The sequence below is a fragment of the Zingiber officinale genome, chromosome 2B (genome assembly GCF_018446385.1).
Source record: "Zingiber officinale cultivar Zhangliang chromosome 2B, Zo_v1.1, whole genome shotgun sequence".
NCBI classification, from domain to species: domain Eukaryota; kingdom Viridiplantae; phylum Streptophyta; class Magnoliopsida; order Zingiberales; family Zingiberaceae; genus Zingiber; species Zingiber officinale.
Genome location: NC_055989.1, coordinates 77215406 through 77228413, shown reverse-complemented (window position 1 = coordinate 77228413; position 13008 = coordinate 77215406). Strand labels below are relative to the sequence as shown.

Sequence of the window (13008 nt, the reverse complement as noted above, 5' to 3'; positions counted from 1 at the left end):
ATTATCTTGAGGGCAAATATCAACAAACAATAAAATTAATTATTACTTTTCTATTTTATCTTCTTTTTATTCTTCTTTTAACAGAAACAACTTGGAAAAGCTTTTGCGGTGGAAATGATGAATTCCCGTACATCCTTCCAGGTCAATTGCCCTCAACAGCCTATGTTTTCTATAATCCTTCAGTGGTGGTACATCCTCACCAAATGCAGTTGCAGTGAAGGATCGGAGGTGGGACAGATCAGTGTTAGGCACTAGTCCACTGCTTCCTCCCTGCCAGGATCAGCGTCTTATCCTCTGATGTCGCGGCTGAATGGTCGTCAGCGTGGAGTGCTCATTCAGTAGCACCGCAAAGTTCTCCTTTCTTGAAATCGAGATTATGACATCGAGCATCATGTCATGGACGCGGCAGGATCTCACTGTCCCATTATCATCAAATTCTGATGGTTGCACCAAGCTACGATTCACCAACTCGTTGAAGCAGCGCTCGGCGACTTTCTCAGCGGGGAAGCCACCTACGCCACTCACAATCCCTTCGGCAATCCACCGTCTCATCAGACGCTTCCGACCAATCTCATAATCCTTAGGGAAGGTGCCTAAGAACAAGAAGCAAGGCTTGAGATCAATAGGCAAGTCATTGTAACTCAAACCTAGTATCTGATCGATCATGGACAGCTTATTATTAGTTTGTATCTCCAAACGAAAGTTATCGCACAAGTCTTTCCATTTCTTCAATCTATTATCAGCCTTGGAAGCCAGAAGAAGACCTGCGATTGTCAAAATCGCAAGTGGCAGTCCATCGCACTTTTGCAAGATTTCTTTGCTAACATTTTCTAGCTCTGGAGGACAGCTATAGTCTGGTGCATCAAATACTTTCTTACAGAATAACTTCCAAGATAGCTCATGTGATAAAGGAGAGATTCTAAATAAAAATTGACGATTACGAGAACTTGTATTTGCCACTTGCTCACTACGAGTGGTAACTATGATCCTACTTCCTTCTTTACCTGTTGGCAATGTAATGCTCAGGCTATCACATGCTTCACTTCTCCAAACATCATCAAAAACAAGCAAATACCTCTTTCCATCGAGATGGCCTCTGATTGTCTCCACCAGTTGTATGTCGTCCATCATGTTAAGAAGTTGCTCTGTGTTCAAATTGCCATCATCTCGGCACCCACAAACATCTCGGATTTGTTTATCGCTGATGGAAATTTGTCGAATAATCTTTTAGAGAAGCTCTTTGATGTTATAATTTTGTGACACTGTGATCCAAGCTCGAGGATGGAAGTGGCCTCAGATGATAATAGGATCGTAATAGACGGTTTTAGCCAAAGTTGTCTTTCCTAAACCTTCGAAACTGACAAGAGAAATTGTTGTAAGCTCGGGACAGTTCTCGTCCATCACCCACCGGATGATCATCATTAGTGTGGGTCAACGATTCTCATCTACATTTCAATTATATTGAGTCAAAAAGCCTCATTTTTTGTGCCTGTATCATGTTTCAAAAATCATTGCGCTTTATACAATGTATCGTAATGACATTAATGGGTCACATACACTCATTTTTATGCCTCGCAAGAAAAATATGTGGCACATACACTCCCAAAATAATTAACATCAAGTATAATAGATGTACAAGAACATTTTTAAACAAACAAAGTACTAGGAGTATTCATATCAATACATCAATCATAATATGAAACACCTATTCTAAGTCCATAGGTAGTTGCTCGGAAGCATCAGTTGCATCGTCGTTAAGAGGAAGTGATGGAGGAGGATGACTCGTCATCCATGAGCGCACTAGGTCATGCAATGAAGCTATGCTCGTCTACATATCAATTTGTCTACGTCTAATATCCCCAAGCTCCTTACATACCGCAGTCATATCACATTCATAATCCATCTGCAATTCCTCAAATCATGTGTCGATGGACTCAAGAGCTGCCTGCAAGTGATCGTCTGGAACCTTCAAGGAGTCATTATCATCAAAGGCTGCCGAGCTGCATGCTCCTCAGCCACACTACAAAGTTGATCGACGAGATAGTCATGGTCAGATTCCCAAACCATAGTCCCGTCACAGGCCTCCTTCATCCCAGGCAAGGCAAAGTTGCTTAGACCAATCCCATCGTAGTCAGTCAAAGGTTTGATGTTGCCCTTGTCCCTAGTAACATCAATGCCTATGGATGCAAGCCATGTAGTAATGAGGTGTGGAAAGGCATGTGGATTTTTTCTGGATGGGTTTTGTATAATGCACAATGCAATGAAACATGTTCAGACCCACATCTAAATCTATCCTATGACGAAATGCTGACAACAAAAATAAATGACTCAATCTAGCAGAGGCTAGATCACAAGTGACTATCGGCAATATGCACCCGACAATGACTTTATAGAGGATATTGTCGGGAGCTAATAGGCCTGAGCAGAGAAAATTCTCTTGTTCAAAGGTCTAAACCAATGGTAAAAGTGTTTAAACATGACATTTATGGACAAGTGGGCAAAGGTTGTGGAAGTCTCTCTATAGGTAGGATAGAACACAAATTTATTCTCGGTCAGACAATAACCTAAGAATGACCTCCAAATGTCCTGTGTAAAGTCAAGATCATGTTTACCTACGCAAGTTTGGTACACCAGACCATCCCTAACAAGATGCATGTTATCATAGAATTCGGCTACTAGGTCTAGATGGATAAGAGTGTCACAAAAAATAAATTTTTGATAATGGCTAACAATTTCTAAGATTTCAGAACTCTTGGCATGAAAGAACTCTATATATGTAGATATCAGGCAGGAATGATTTTGAATGAGTGAGACTAGTCACTAGAACTCTTTCCCTTAGAATAAGTCCTAAATGGACCTTCACCAACCTTAATCTGCCTACGTTTGGGTCTACATATATGCACAATAATAGGATTAGTCACAATGATTTGAATCACAAGGTAACATAATTTAACCATGGCCAAGATAATTACTTTGGGCCCATATATGTTGATGGATTAAGACAATGAAGTGGGCATGGTCTGAGAGCTTCTGAGATGATGCTAAAACCCTAAGGGATGTGATAGAGAGAGCAATGAGGAAGAGTAGGGTTTGAAAGGAGAAAAAACCAATAGATAGTCCTACCTTAGGTCACTGGAGCAGCTTCGGAGGGAAGAGGCACCAGTAGCCAAAGAAGGTCGAAAGCATTTAGGGTTTGGAGGGAGAAAAATCGGGAGTTAGGTCAAGCAGACAAATGGATGTTTAAATACACAAGTTAGCTTCAAAAATGTGTGACATAAATCTATTCGACTATCATTTGTAGTCAGTCAACTATTTTTGATCCTATTTTTAACAGAGAATAATCAATTCAACTGATTCAATTTATGCGGTGGACAGAGACGAATCGATTCGACTGATATCAGGTATCGATTCAACTAATTGAGTTTATGCGGTGTACAGAGATGTTTCGATTCAACTTATGTCAAGATCAATTCGAATGATTGAGTTTATGTTGTGTATAGAGCGATTCAATTCAATTGATTTCAAAGATCGATTCAACCGATTGAGTTTATGCAGTGTACAGGGACAATTCAATTCTATAAAGTTCAAGGATTGATTCGACTAATTGCATTTATGCTGTGTACAGAGATGATTTGATTCAACTAATTTAGGGATCGATTCGATTGATTCAATTTATGAGTTGCACAGAGACGAATCGATTCAAATAATTTCGGGGATCAATTCGACTGTTTCAATTTCTTTGGTTCAAAAAGACTAATCGATTTGACTGATACATAGTATCAGTCGATTGATTCATTTTCTAAAGTGAACAGAGACTAATTGATTCGACTAACACTATGTATCAATCAATTGATTCATTTTCCAAAGTGAACAAAGACTAATTGATCCGACTAACACTATGTATCAATCGATTGATTCTTTTTTCTAAAGTCATTTGATTCATTTTTTGGATAGCCAAAGTCCATTAGTCAGTTTTGGCCAAAATCGGCTGATGGACCAAACTACATCGGATCATCATATGGCCAGATCCTAAGTGTTCGGGCTTGTCTGCAAAATGAGAAAAATACCCATTAATAACATTTTGATATAATGAATTGAGTGCAACGATTTTTGAAACACGATTTGGGCACTAAAAATGTGCTTTTTTGGATCAATGTATATGAAATGTTGATGAGAATCACTTATTCACACCATATTTGAGATCCTTGAGCTTCCCACTATGTGATAGTGTTTGTTTTTCTTTTTTGGATAGCTGAAGTCCATCAGCCAATTTTGACAAAAACCAGCTGATGGACCAAACTACATCGGATCGACATGTTGCATGATCCTAAGTGTTCGGGCTAGTCTTCCGAACTTGAAAATGCCCTTGAATCTCATTACGATACACTGTATTAGGAGTTACGAATTTTTGAACACGATTCGGGTACAACAAATGATGTTGTAAGCTCAATGTAAATGAAAATTATATGATAATCATTAGCCCACACCATATTTGAGATCCTTGAGCTTCCCTCTATGTGATGGTGTTAAAATTTTTATTTTTTGGATAGCCGAAACTATATCGGATCAGATCACCATGTGGTCAGATCCTATGTGTTTGGGCTAGTCTCCTGAACGTGAAAATGCCCATTAATATCATTACGATACAACATATTAAGCGTAATGATTTTTGAAATATGTTTCAGGCACAAAAAATGAGGTTTTTTGACTCAATATAAATAAAATGCAGATGAGAATCACAGACCCACACCAATTTTGAGATCCTTGAGCTTCCCTCTATGTGATGATGTTAAATTTTTTATTTTTCGGATAGCCGAACTCCATCAGTCGGTTTTGAACAAAATCGGCTGATGGACCAAACTACATCGGATTGACATGTCACATGATCCTATGTGTTTGGGCTGGTCTCCATAATGAGTAAATTCCCTCAAACCTCATTATGATACACTGTATTAGAAGTTACAAATTTTTGAACATGATTCGGGCACAACAAATGATGTCATAAACTCAATGTAAATGAAAATTACTGACCTACACTATATTTGAGATCTTTGAGTTTCTCTCTATGTGATGGTGTTAAGTTTTTATTTTTTGGATAACCGAAGTCCATCAGCTGATTTTGACCAAAACTGATAGATGGACCAATTTACGTCGGATTGACATGCCGCATGATCCTATGTGTTTAAGCTAGTCTCCCGAATGTGAAAATTCCCTCAAACCTCATTATAATACACCTTATTACAACAACAACAACAACAACAACCATGCCTTTTCCCACTAGGTGGGGTCGGCTGTATGAATCCTTTTACGCCATTGAGCTCTATCTCCTATTATATCATCATCTATATTTAAATAAATTTTATCTTATTTTATTGTTGCTAACCAAGTATTTTTTGGTCTTCCTCATCCTCGTTTGATATACATGTTTATCATAGTTTTATATCTCTTAACTGGAGCATTTATTGGTCGTCTAAGTACATGTCCGTACCATCTTAAACGTGTCTCTCAGAGTTTTTCCTCAATAGATGCAACTCTGACTTTCTCTCTAATGCTCTCATTTCTTATTTTGTCCATCCTCGTATGTCCACACATCCACCTTAACATCCTCATCTCTGCAACTCTCATCTTCTGCTCATGTGCTCGAGTCATAGCTCAACATTCAGCTCCATATAACATAACAGGTCTAACTGCGATTTTATAAAACTTACCTTTAAGTTTAAGAGGTACTTTACGATCACATAAAATACTCGATGCTCCCCTCCATTTCACTCATCCTGCTTGTATTCTATGTAAGACATCTCTCTCAATCCCTCCATCGTTCTGCAAAAATGATCCTAAATATTTAAATCCCTCGGTTCCGGGCAACTCGTCCTCTCCTATCTTAACAATTGTTGCATTACTTCTAATATTGCTAAATTTAAATTCCATATCTTCTGTCTTTAATCTACTAAGCTTAAAACCTTTCCCTTCTAGTATTTCCCTCCAAGATTCTAGTTTAGCATTTACTCCTTCACGTGTTTCATCTACTAAAATAATATCATTTGCAAACAACATGCACCACAGTACTGTGTCTTAAATGTGCACAGTGAGTTTGTCCATAATTAGTGTAAAAAGATAAGGACTTAGAGTTGATCCTTGATGTAATCCTATCTTTATTGGAAATGCTTCAGTTACTCCGCCTGAAGTCTTTACTCTAGTCGTTACATTCTTATACATATCATTAATTAATTCAATATATGTTACGCTAACACCTCTCTTTTCTAGAATTCTCCATATAATTTCTCTTGGGACTCTATCATAAGTTTTTTCTAAGTCAATGAATACCATGTGTAGATCTTGTTTTTGCTCTTGATATTTTTCAATTAATTGTCTAAGAAAATGTATAACTTCTATTGTCGACCTTCCAGGCATGAACCCAAATTGATTTTCTATCACTATGGTCTCCTTCCTTAATCTTTTTTCTATTATTTTTTCCCAAAGTTTCATAGTATGACCCATTAGTTTAATACCCCTATAGTTTGCACAATTCTGTATGTCTCCGTTGTTCTTATATAAGAGAATTAGAGTACTTATCCTCTATTGATCAGACATTTTTTTCATTTTTAATATCATGTTAAATAATTTTGTAAGCTATTCAATACCTTGTTTCCCTAGGCACTTCCATACCTCTATCGGAATATCATCTAGTCCAACGGCTTTTCCATTGTACATCTTATTTAAGTCTGTTTTACTTTTGAAGTTTGAATTCTATGATAAAAATTAAAATTTCTATACTCATTTGACCTACTTAAATTATCTAAGTTAAGTTGGTCACCTAAACCTTCATTAAAAAGTTGATGAAAATACCTCTTCTACCGCTGTTTTATTTCTCCATCGTCAACTAATACCCTATTACATTCATCTTTAATACATTTTATTTGGCTAAGATCTCTTATTTTCTTTTCTCTCACTTTAGTTATTCTATAAATGTCTCTTTCCCCTTAATTTGTATCAAATTTTTGATATAATCATTCAAAATTTCCATTTTTTGCTTCACTCACTACTTTCTTAGCTTCTTTCTTAGCTATTGTATATTTTTTTTAAGTTTTTCTCATTCTTACAAATATATAATTCCTTATAAGCTATTCATTTTTCCTTCACTTTCTCTTGTACTTTCTCATTCCACCATCAAGATTCTTTACTTAGTGGTGCATGCACCTTTGACTCACTGGGTACACTCTTAGCTACTATTTTCAACTTTGATACCATGTTATCCCATGTTGTATTAGAGTCATCATACATTTCACCTAATGCTTGTACTTCTACCTTCTCCTTAAATATATTTTGCTTCCCATCCTTTAACTTCCACCACTTAATTCTAGGAATCATATATATTTTCTTTCTACTGATACTATGTTTGAGGTGTATATCCAATACTACTAACCTATGTTAGGTAGTTAAGCTTTCTCCAGGGATGACTTTGTAATCTTTACAAATCTTTCTATCCTTCTTCCTAACCATAAGAAAGTCAATTTGAGATTTATTATTTTCACTTTTGAATGTGACTAGTGTTCTTCTCTTTTCTTAAAAAATATATTAGCTAATATAAGGTCATATGCTATCGCAAAATCTAATATAGTTTTCCCTTCCTCATTCCTTGTTCCAAACCCATAACTCCCATGTACTCTCTCATATTCCCCATTTTTCACTTCGACATACCCATTTAGATCACCTCCTATTAAAATCATTTTATTTGGTGGAATATTTTGTAATATTTCATCTAGGTCCTCCCAAAACCTTGATTTAGTAGCTTCATCTAATCCTACCTGTAGTGCATATATGCCAATTATGTTCATAGTTTCTTTCACCACTATTATCTTAAGGGTTATAATTCTATCTCCTTTTCTAACTACTCCTACAACTTCATCCTTTAACAAACTATCTACAATAATACCCACTCCATTTCTTGTTTTACTCTTTTCAGTGTATCATAACTTAAAACCTGAGTTCTCTATCATCTTTGCCTTCTCGCCTATCCATTTTGTCTCTTGTACACACAAAATACTAATTATTCTCCTAATCATCATATCTACTACCTCCATTGATTTACCAGTCAGAGTTCCTATGTTCTATGTTCCAAATCATAGATTATTAGTTTTCATATCATATTTATTTTTATCCAACCTATGATGTGAGAACTCTTGCCTATTTAACACTACATCCAAGTTCTCATGAAGATGTAGCGGTCCTTACTGAGACGTTACAGTCAGACCCTGTAACGCGAACTATTGCATATTTAGCACTACACCCGAGTTCTGGAGATGCAGCGGTCCTTGCAGAGATGTTACAATCAGACCGTGAAACGCGTTCCTTCCGAGGAACAACCAATCATTAGCACAATAGTTTAATGGATCTATTCATTGAATATTTACCATAGTTTTGACGTTGGCTGGCACCCTAACTAAACCTTCCTTCTTTATCCGGGCTTAGGACCGGCCATGATCGGTCGTCATAGGCGGAGTTGAACATGATAATTGCTTAGGAGTCAAAAATTTTTTAACATGATTCGGGCACAACAAATGTTGTCGTAATCTCAATGTAAATGAAAATTATATGATAATTACTAGCCCACACCATATTTGAGATCCTTGAGTTTCTCTCTATGTGATTGTGTTTAAGTTTTTATTTTTCAGATTACCAAAATCCATCCGCCAGTTTTGATCAAAACTGACAGATGGACCAAACTACATAAGATCGACATGTCGCATGATCATATGTGTTCGAGCTGGTCTCCCAAACATGAAAATGCCCTCGAACCTCATTACGATACACCTCATTAGGAGTTACAAATTTTTGAACATGATTCGAGCACAACAAATGATGTCATAAGCTCAATGTAAATGAAAATTATACGATAATTACTTACCCACACCATATTTGAGATCCTTGAGTTTCTCTCTATGTGATGGTGTTAAAGTTTTTATTTTTCGGATAACCAAAGTCCATCAGCCAGTTTTGACCAAAATCGGTTGATGGACCAAACTACATCAGATTGTCATGTGGTTGGATCCTATGTGTTTGGGTTGGTCTCCTAACCGTGAAAATGTCCATTAATATCATTATTGTTGGTGCAACCTTAGGTCAAGGTTGACCTGGTTGACCCGACTCGAGGTGACTTGACTCGAGTTGTATTTTGATGTTTGACTTGGGAAGATTGTCGGTGCAACCTTAGGTCGAGGTTGACCTAGTTGAGTTGCATGTTGATGTTTGACACTCGTGAGAGAGTTCTATTCTTGATGTGAGACAAGAATAGATGGTTGGGAGATTATTGGTGCAACCCTAGGTCAAGGTTGACCTGGTTGACCTAAAAAGTCCAAGTATGGAGACTTGGCACTGGAAAAGTCCAAGCAGGGAGCTTGGCACGCGAAAAGTCCAAGTATGGAGATTTGGCACTGGAAAAGTCCAAGCAGGGAGCTTGGCACGCGAAAAGTCCAAGTATGGAGACTTGGCACTGGAAAAGTCCAAGTATGGAGACTTGGCACGGAGAAGTCCAAGCAGGGAGCTTGGCACGAGGGAAAGTCCTAACTGGGATGTTAGGCAGGTGGAAAGTCCTGGTGAGTGAAGCCAGGCAGTGAGAAAGTCCTAACTGGGATGTTAGGCAGTGTGGAAATCCTGGTGAGTAAAGCCAGGCAAGGGAAAATCCAGATGGATCAGGGATGATCGGACATCTGGTGTAGAGAAAAGTCCAAGTGGGTCAAAGGAATTGACCGGACACTTGGTGGAGAGTCTTAGCCGGTCAAGGGACTGACCGGATGCTAAGCATGATGTACCAACAGGTCAAGGTTGACCGGATGTTGGTTTGGGAGACTTGGGACTTGGTTTGGGCAAAAACCAAGCTCTGGATCGGTCTGCACCGATCAACGACATGTTGTATCCGATCGATCCGTGACCGATCGGATAACAAATGAAGGGTTCTGAAGACATCTGATCGGTCCGAGACCGATCAAGAGTTGAGCAGAGACACGCCCACCTCTCTCAGGATAGGTGGGACCGGAAGCGAATCGATCGATCGGTCCCCATGACCGATCAGAAGCACCCTGGACCGTGGCGATGCCCGATCGATTGGGCAGCTCTCTGTGCTCTATTCTGATCGGTCTGGGGACCGATCAGCATAGAGCCTGATCGGTCCCCACGACCGATCAGACCAGCCCCAGACCGATCAGGGTGATGCCTGATCGGTCCACACACTAGCCGTTGCGACACAACGGCTAGATTCTGTGTCTTCTGTGTCTTTTTCGCAGGTGCAGGTATAAGACCTCTACAGGAGACGAAGAAGAGTAGAACTCTCTTCCTCACGAGACTGTGATTTGAGCTTTGCTGAGCTCTCATTGTGTTGAAGCTCTGCGTGAGTTTCCTGCTGGTTTTCTAGCTGAGTTTGGATCCTAGAAGCTGCTGCTTCACCTGGTTTCCAATCGACAACAAGAGGCAAGCAAGTGTTTTTACATTCCTGTTGTTCTTGTTTTCTTGTTCTTCTTGTACTCCTTATTGCTGTTGCAAAGATTGTGGTGAGGTTTCTCCACCCAGAAGGAGTATATATATTAGCCGGTTCTCCGGGGACTCATCCACCCACGGATTGATAGGCTTCGTCCACCTTACGGACACGCCGAGGAGTAGGAGTTTCATCTCCGAACCTCGTTACATCGACGCGTTGAGGTTTGATCTTCTTGTTTTCGTTTCTTGTTTTTATTTCCGCTGCGCTAACCCTAGTTTGTAGAAAGAAACGCGTGCAATTGGGGTCGGCTATTCACACCCCCCTCTCTAGCCGTACGAAGAGATCCTAACAATTATGATACAATATATTAAGTGCAATGATTTTTGAAATATGATTCAAGCACAAAAAATGAGGTTTTGTGACTCAATATAAATAAAATGCAGATGAGAATCACAGACCCACACTATATTTGAGATCCTTGAGCTTCCCTCTATGTGATGGTGTTAAAGTTTCTAATTTTTGGATAGTCGAAGTCCATTAGTTGATTTTGACCAAAATCAGCTGATGGACCAAACTAGATCGGATCGACATATCACATGATCCTATGTGTTCAGGCTGGTCTCCAGAATGTGTAAATGCCCTCGAACCTCATTACGATACACCGTATTAGGAGTTATGAATTTTTGAAAATGATTCGGGCACAACAAATGATGTCGTAAGCTCAATGTAAATGAAAATTATATGATAATCACTGGCCCACGCCATATTTGAGATCCTTGAGCTTCCTTCTATGTGATGGTGTTAAAATTTTCATTTTCGGATAGCCAAAGTCCATCACCCGATTTTGACCAAAACTAACAGATGAACCAAATTACATTGGATCGACATGTCGCATGATCCTATGTGTTCAAGCTAGTCTCCCGAACATGAAAATGCCCTTGAACCTCATTATGATACACCTTATTAGGAGTTATAAATTTTTTAACACAATTTTGGCAAAACAAATGATTTCGTAAGCTCAATGTAAATGAAAATTAGATGATAATTACTTACCCACACCATATTTGAGATCCTTGAGTTTCTTTCTATGTGATGGTGTTAACGTTTTTATTTTTGGAAAAACCGAAATCCATCAGCTAGTTTTGACCAAAACTGACAAATGGACCAAACTACGTCAAATCGACATGTCGCATGATCTTATGTGTTTGAGCTAGTCTCCCTAACATGAAAATGCACTCGAACCTCATTACGATACACCTTATTAGGATTTACAAATTTTTGAACACAATTCGGGCGCAACAAATAATGTCGTAAGTTCAATGTAAATGAAAATTATTTGATAATTAATGACCCATACCATATTTGAGATCCTTGATTTTCTCTCCATGTGATGGTGTTAAAGTTTTTATTTTTTGGATAACCGAAGTCCATAAGCCAGTTTTGACCAAAACTGACAGATGAACTAAACTACATTGGATCGTCATGTGGTCGGATCCTATGTGTTCGGGCTGGTCTTCTGAACGTGAAAATGCCCATTAATATCATTACGATACAACATATTGAGCGCAATGATTTTTGAAACACAATTATGACTCAAAAAAAGATTTTATTTTTCGTATAACCAAAGTCCATCAGCCGATTTTGACGAAAACTGGCAGATGGACCAAACTGTTGGTGCGGTTAGCACTAACAGTCTAACTCAGGTTTTGATGCATGACAAAGTAAGTTAAGTTAGTTTAGTTGTGATCTAACACTTTGATCAAGTGTGCAAGAGAAGTCCAGCTAGGTCGACAGACCGACCGGATAGTTGGCACTAAGTCCAGATAGGTCGACGGGCTGACCGGATGTCTGGCAAAAAGCCCAGCTAAGTCGACGGGTCGATCGGATAGCTGGCACGAAGCCCAGACAGGTCAACGGGACCGGATGTTTGGCACGAAGCCCAGCTAGGTCGACGGGCTAACCGGATAGCTGCCACGAAGTCCAGACAGGTTGACAGGCTGACCGGATGTCTGGCACGAAGTCCAGCTAGGTCTACGGGTGGACTTGATAGCAGGCAAGAAGTCCAGATGGGTCGACGGACTGACCGAACGTCTGGCAAGTAAGTTAAGGTAAGTCATTGGAGGAGAGTGACTTGGTGAGAACGCGTTCCCGGTTAGGAAACTTAGGCGTCGATCCAACTTAGAACCATTTCAGAAATCTAAGTTAAGATCTTGACTAGATTCTAGTCTCGGTGAGACGGAATCTAATTACTATTCTTTTATAATTGTGCTAACACTTTTTTTTACAGGGTAGAATAATTTGCATTTGCCTAGGACTAACGTTTTCTTACAGGGAGCTGGAAAATAGAGGTCCAAGCGCCCGAAGGTTCAGGCGCTCGGAAGGATCCGGGCACTCAGAGGTTTGGGCTCCCGAAAGGGGTCTGGGCGCCTGGAGTGCAAATTCTATTCCATCATAGAGTTGTAACATGGAGCTCGATAGTTGACTAGGTTATGTCACAGTCTAGGCACCCGAAAGGGATCCGGGCTCCCGGAAGGGAT

At 39.2% G+C, this 13008-nt stretch overlaps 1 pseudogene; it reads right to left on the bottom strand.

Moving 5' to 3' along the window:
* Positions 1-279: 279 nt before the first annotated feature.
* LOC122048365 lies at positions 280-1401 on the bottom strand (annotated as a pseudogene).
* Between the last annotated feature and the right edge of the window lie 11607 nt (positions 1402-13008).